We start from the raw sequence: 6,635 nt of genomic DNA, 5'->3' as shown, positions 1-6,635 counted from the left end.
AAAGGACCGCGACCTGCTCACGGGGTGCAGCTAAGCCCATATCCCAATTGGGGGGGTCACTGGCGAACACCATCCTGTGGGTTAGACTCCGCACCTTTGCCCAGGTCTCGCCAACACTCAAGACCTGTGGATGAGGAGAATGTACATCCAGGCCCCTCGTCTCCGCTTCTTTCCCCAACTTAGGCCCACCACGTCCTCTTCTCCAGTCTCAGACGTGACAATAGGCTTATGAATTAAATCAATCTCCCACGATTTTGTTATCAACAGATGCTCAAAAAGCCTTTGATAGAGTGGATTGGCAATTTATGGCTGGTGTGCTTCGATATTGGGTCTGGGTCCAGTGTGCCTTGCTAGAATACTAGCTTTATATAAAAATCCTTATGCCCGGGTTAAAGTAAATGGAGTGCTGTCTGAACCATTTCCGATTTTGAATGTAACCCCAATATCCAAGAGGTCAAACTGGGGGATGCGGAATACAAACTAGCTCTTTTTGCAGACGATTTAATGGCCATTATTACCAACCCAGCGGTTTCGTTACCTAATTTAATTTTGAGGTTTAAAAAGTCTGGTGCTTTATCAAACTTTAAAATCATTTATGCAAAATCTGTATCTCTAAACCTAAATGCCCCTGATTCTATGATCCAGGGTCTACAGTCAGCTTTCCCATTTAATTGGCACCCATCTCACATTCAATATTTGGGTATTAAGTTAACAAAAGATGTTCAGAGTTTATTTCAGGCCAATTTTGTTTCCATTTTATGCACAGTACGTAAAGACCTCCAGACTTGGCAACCTAGGAATTTTTCCTGGATAGGAAGAGTAAATATTGTCAAGATGAATGTCGTACCTAGAATTTTATATTATTTGCAAACACTTCCAATATGGATCCCACCATCCTTCATTAGAGATTTACAGAAATTGTGAGAGATTTTATTTGGTTTGAAAGGAAGCCCAGATTTTGTTATGATATTCTATATAGGACTAAGGTAAACGGAGGACTTCAGCTCCCAACTTTCTATATTATTATCAGGCTGTACATCTACATATGGTTACTAATTGGTCTAAATTTAATTCTGATAAGCAATGGGTTTTAGTTGAGGAAAGTTCCAGCTCTATCCCGTTAGAAACTCTACCCTGGGCTCAAGTTATACCATCAATTGACCATCCTACTATCACCCCTACTTTGCAAATCTGGAAGAAATTGAGGATTCAAACCTCGATATCCTCTGTCCCCTCTCCTTTGACTTCCCCTTTACGTAATCCTGAATTCCTCCCAGGCGTAGAGGAACGTACTTTCTGTCTTTGGAATTCTCTCGGGATTTTGAGGTTAGGTCAATTAGTTGACTCAGGGGAGATCCGTTCTTTTCTGGACTTAAGGATGGAACTGGGCCTTCGTCAGTCAGAATATTGGTCTTATATTCAACTGATGTCCTATGTTAGGAAGATTACTGCACATGGAGTTTTGATTATAGAATTGTCCCCCTTTGAAATGTTATGTTCCCAAAAGGAACCTATGTGCAATTCCATCTCTTTAATTTATAAGATGCTTTTAAATAATGTTTTTACCTCTCTGCCTAAATTTACAAGTGCCTGGCACAATGATTTGAATTTGCAGTTCACTGAACAACAATAGTTTAAAGCTTTCCAATACTCTCATGTTTCATCCCAGAGTATATCAGTTATTGAGGCGCACTATAAGGTTATTACCAGATAGTATCGATGTCCCAGTATATTAAACAAAATGTTTCCAGGTGTTTGAAATCTATGTTGGAGATGCAATGGGAGTTTGGGGTCCCCTCTTCATATATGGTGGCTCTGCCCGTTACTGGTCTCTTTCTGGCAACAAGTTATCCAAATTACCAAGGATATTGTTGGCGAAGGAGTTCCAGATGGACTAGAGTTCTGGGTTTTGAATTTGATATCCTGGTCTATTTCCAAATACAAAAAGTCTCTTTTGCGACATGTGAATAGTATCGCTAAGGCAGTTATTCCAGTTAAATGGAGATCAGTATCATCCCCAACCATCAAAGATTGGTTGAATCTCATAGATATGTATAAGATTATGGAGGAAATTTCTCTAGCCGCATCAGATCGCCTTTCTATTTTTACAACCACATGGTTTTACTAGCTAGAATAAAGACTGCCAAATATAATATGAGATATGGTAAGAACTTACCCTTGTTATCTCTATTTCTACGAAGTCAATAGGGTTCCACAGGATACCTTGGGGTATAGGTGTGACGTCAGTCGCCGGGCACAATAGAGTTAAGCTTTTCAGCCTCCCAGGATGCACTAGGGTCCCCCTCCTATACCCCACCCCCGAGCCAAGGCACCTCAGTTAGTTATCAAGCCATAGGCCGGAGGAGGAGAAGGAAGAGAGAGAAAAAAGATCTGGACACATACAAGAATCACATTCTCACCAGAGGGAGACAGAAAACCGGTGACCAGAGCAAAGCTCATCTGCAGCACAGGTGCGACAGGGCGGGAGTCCTGTGGAACCCTATGGACTTCGTAGAAATAGAGATAACAAGGGTAAGTACTTACCATATCTCATATTTTCTACTTCAGGGTCCATAGGGTATCCACAGGATACCTTGGGGATGTCCCAAAGCAGTATCCTTTAGGGGTGGGGACGCTCCTGTGCAGAAAGGAGAATCCGCCGCCCGAAGGAAGCATCCTGAGAGGCGAAGGTGTCAAACCTGTAATACCTCACGAAGGTATGGACAGAAGACCACGTAGCAGCCTTGCAGATCTGGACTGCAGAGGCACCACGTCGAGCTGCCCACGAAGGACCAACAGACCTAGTGGAATGAGCCTTCACAGAAGGAGGAACCGGCAGGCCTTCATGAAGATAAGCTTCAGAAATAGCCATACGGATCCAGGCTGCCAAAGTTTGCTTTGAAGCAGGCCAACCCTTTTTACAGAAGCCATAGAGGACAAACAAAGCGTCCGACTTCCTAAACGAAGAAGTGCAGTCAACATAAGTCCTTAAGGCCCGCACAACATCCAAAGAGGCCTCACCCACGGAAAGACCCGGTGAGTTAAAGGCCGGAACAACGATTTCCTCGTTAACATGAAACTGGGAAACAACTTTGGGAAGAAACTCGGGCCGAGTGCGGAGCACTGCCCTGTTCCCATGAAAAACCAAGAAAGGGGGTTTACAAGAAAGAGCCCCTAAATCAGAAACCCGTCTGGCCGAAGCAATAGCCAGAAGGAAAACAGTCTTAGCTGTTAGCCATTTAAGATCCACTGAGCCCATTGGTTCAAACAGCGGTCCTTGGAGAGCGCTCAGGACCACAGCCAAATCCCAAGGCGCCACAGGTGGAACAAAGGGCGGCTGAATGCGGAGAACACCTTGCATAAAGGTGCGCACATCCGGGATTGTAGCAATCCTACGGTGAAACCAGACAGATAGGACCGAAACCTGTACCTTCAAAGAAGCAAGGCGAAGCCCATGATCTAGTCCCGCTTGCAGGAAGACGAGAATTCGAGACAGACGAAACTCCCGCGGTGCATAACCTCTCGGTCGACACCACTGGAAGAACGTATGCCACACGCGATGGTATATCCTCGCGGAAGACGGTTTCCGAGCTCGCAACATGGTACGCACCACAGAGCTGGAAAACCCCCGGGACCTCAGCATGGCCATCTCAACAGCCACGCCGTCAAAGACAGCCGAGTCAGGTCCGGGTGAAGACAAGAACCCTGAGACAGAAGGTCCGGTCGTAGCGGCAACCGCAGAGGACTGTCCACGGACAGACCCTGAAGGTCTGAGAACCAGTGCCATCTGGGCCACGCGGGAGCTATCAACAGGAGCGTCCCTCCTTCCTGTTTGAATTTCCGGATTACCCGTGGAAGAAGGGAGACCGGAGGGAACAGGTATGCGAACCGGAACGTCCACCGGACGGACAGAGCATCCACCAGAGACGCCCCTTCGTCTCTTGTGCGAGACCCGTACACCGGCAACTTGTTGTTGTGTCAGGATGCCATGAAGTCGATCTCTGGAAGACCCCACCTGTCCACCAGTAGTTGAAAAACGTCCGGGTGCAGGGACCATTCCCCCGGATGAACGTCCTGGCGACTTAGAAAGTCTGCCTCCCAATTTAGCACTCCCGGGATGAAGACCGCTGATATGGCCGAAAGATTGTGCTCCGCCCAAACCAGGATCCGAGAGACCTCTACGAGAGCCGCCCGACTGCGAGTTCCTCCTTGCCTGTTTATGTAGGCCACGGTGGTAGCGTTGTCCGACTGGACCTGCACCGCATGACCCTGGAGAAACCGATGTGCCTGCTGGAGAGCATTGAAGACCGCACGGAGTTCCAAGATATTTATTGGAAGCTCCGCTTCTGTCGGCGTCCACCTGCCCTGGAACAAGTGTGGACCCGAAACTGCTCCCCAGCCCCGAAGACTGGCGTCCGTTGTCAACAGGACCCAATTTGGAACCCAGAACGGACGTCCCTTGTTGAGGTGAGTCGTCTGTAACCACCAAGCAAGGGACAGGCGAACCTCCGGGGTGAGCACAATCGTCTGGGACTTCAGAGACTGAGGCAGCCCGTTCCACTTGGACAGGATCAGGTGCTGCAGAGGTCTGGAGTGAAACTGGGCGAATTCCACCATGTCGAACACCGACACCATGGAGCCCAGTAACCTCATCGCCGAGTGTAGGGACACCCGGCGGCTGTGCAGACAACTGCGCACCCTTGACTGTAAAGCAGAGATCTTGTCCTCCGTCATGAAGATCCTCTGCTGTCCCGAGTCCAATAAGGCTCCCAGATGCAGAATCCTCCGAGACGGGATTAGAGTGGACTTCTGCCAGTTGATTAGCCAGCCGTGCCGTTGCAGCAGTGTAATGGTCAGGTCCAAGTGGCGTAACAGGAGCTCTGGAGATCCTGCCACCAATAACAGGTCGTCCAAGTATGGCAACATGAGGACTCCCTGCAGCCGCAGAGAAGCCGCCATGACCGCCATCACCTTGGTGAAAACACGTGGTGCTGTCGCCAGGCCAAAAGGTAACACCCGAAACTGGAAGTGGTCGCTGCGGATTGCAAACCTGAGGAACTGTTGATGGCGCAAAAGAATAGGGACATGCAGGTAAGCGTCCTGTATGTCCAATGACACCATGTAGTCCCCAGGTTCCAGCGCCAGAATGATGGACCGTAGGGTCTCCATCCGAAACTTCAGAACCCGCAAAGACTTGTTGAGTGCTTTGAGGTTGAGAATCGGACGATACGACCCATTGGGTTTCTGTACCAAAAAAAGATTTGAATAGAAACCCTGGCCCCTCTGGGAGAATGGAACAGGCACTATAACTCCAGCCTGGAGCATAGTGTGCAATACCTTCCGCAGCTCCATAGCCTTGTTCCGGTCTGATGGTAGACCCGTGGTGAAGAATCGCGCCAGGGGTCTGTGCCGGAAGGAGAGGGCGTACCCGTGAGAGACCACCTCGAGAACCCAAGTGTCTGTCGTAGTGGCCGACCAACACTGGGCGAACTGCAGCAGGCGGCCTCCCACCCTGGGATCCCCTAAAGGGAGCCCCGGACCGTCAGGCCGCAGGCTTGTCATCTGGCTTGGGGGCCGGAAGTCTGGTACTCCATGCCTGCTTCCGGGGCTTGGCCGATTTCTTAGGGCCAGCCTGTCGAGGAAACGACTGTGGTTTGGGCCTGCCCTGGGCCCTAGATGACTGAAAGGACGATGGTCCAGAACCAGAAGGAGCAGCGGCCGATGGGAGACAAGCTGATTTGGCTGCCGCCAGCGTGGCCACAATCTTATCCAGATCCGGACCGAAGAGAACTTCTCCGATAAACGGCAACGCCTCCAAACCCTTTTTGAAATCTGCATCTGCAAAATAATTATCCGCGAACAGATAAGCCACCGCCAGGCGTCTCTGCGGCTGGTATCTTTTGCCAGGCTGTTTCCACGCCTCCTCTAAATGGTCCACTAACTGACCCGAAAGAGGAAAGACTGTGGCATCGCCCTTCACATCTTTGAAAAAGGCATACTTAGATTTAGCCGCTGGGGGAACTTCGTCCTCAATCACCAAGGCTGTGCGGACCGCCCGAATAAGTCCAGGAATATATACCTTGGACTTTACATCAGCGTCCTTACTGTGGAGAGGTTCCTGATCGTAAGGATCCAGAATCTCCCCATCATCAGACGTCCCCTCGTCATCCTCATAAGGAGCCGACAGAGACGCCACCGGCCGTTTATGCGGCCGCATCACAGACTCCCCTTGCAACACATCCGACAAGTGCTGTACAGAACTCGTCAGGGAGTTAACCCACGCTGGCTCCTGAGAAACCGGGAGCGGGGAAATAGGGAGACTGTGGGGTACCACCAATTGTCGTGGGAAACCCTGCATGGGTGACGACACCACTGACTGCTGGGACAAACCCATCGGTGTAAACGCGGGCTGCGGAGCTAACTGGCCCACTAAGGCTGTAAGCGCCTGAGCGAAACAAGCCCAGGGCGGCTCCTGTACCGGTGCTGTAACCGTAAGCAGCCGCGCCATGGACAAACACTGCCGGCAAAGGCCCTCCGCGCTACCCTCCCCCTCCGCTAACGGTACTTTACATGTAGTACATTGTAGCCGGAGAGGAAAATCACTTTCAGACATGATGGCACCAAGTATGTGACCC

This window comes from Taudactylus pleione, unplaced genomic scaffold (genome assembly GCF_031769625.1).
Source record: "Taudactylus pleione unplaced genomic scaffold, aTauple2 ptg000536l, whole genome shotgun sequence".
In the NCBI taxonomy this organism is placed as follows: domain Eukaryota; kingdom Metazoa; phylum Chordata; class Amphibia; order Anura; family Myobatrachidae; genus Taudactylus; species Taudactylus pleione.
This window is presented reverse-complemented; position numbering follows the sequence as displayed.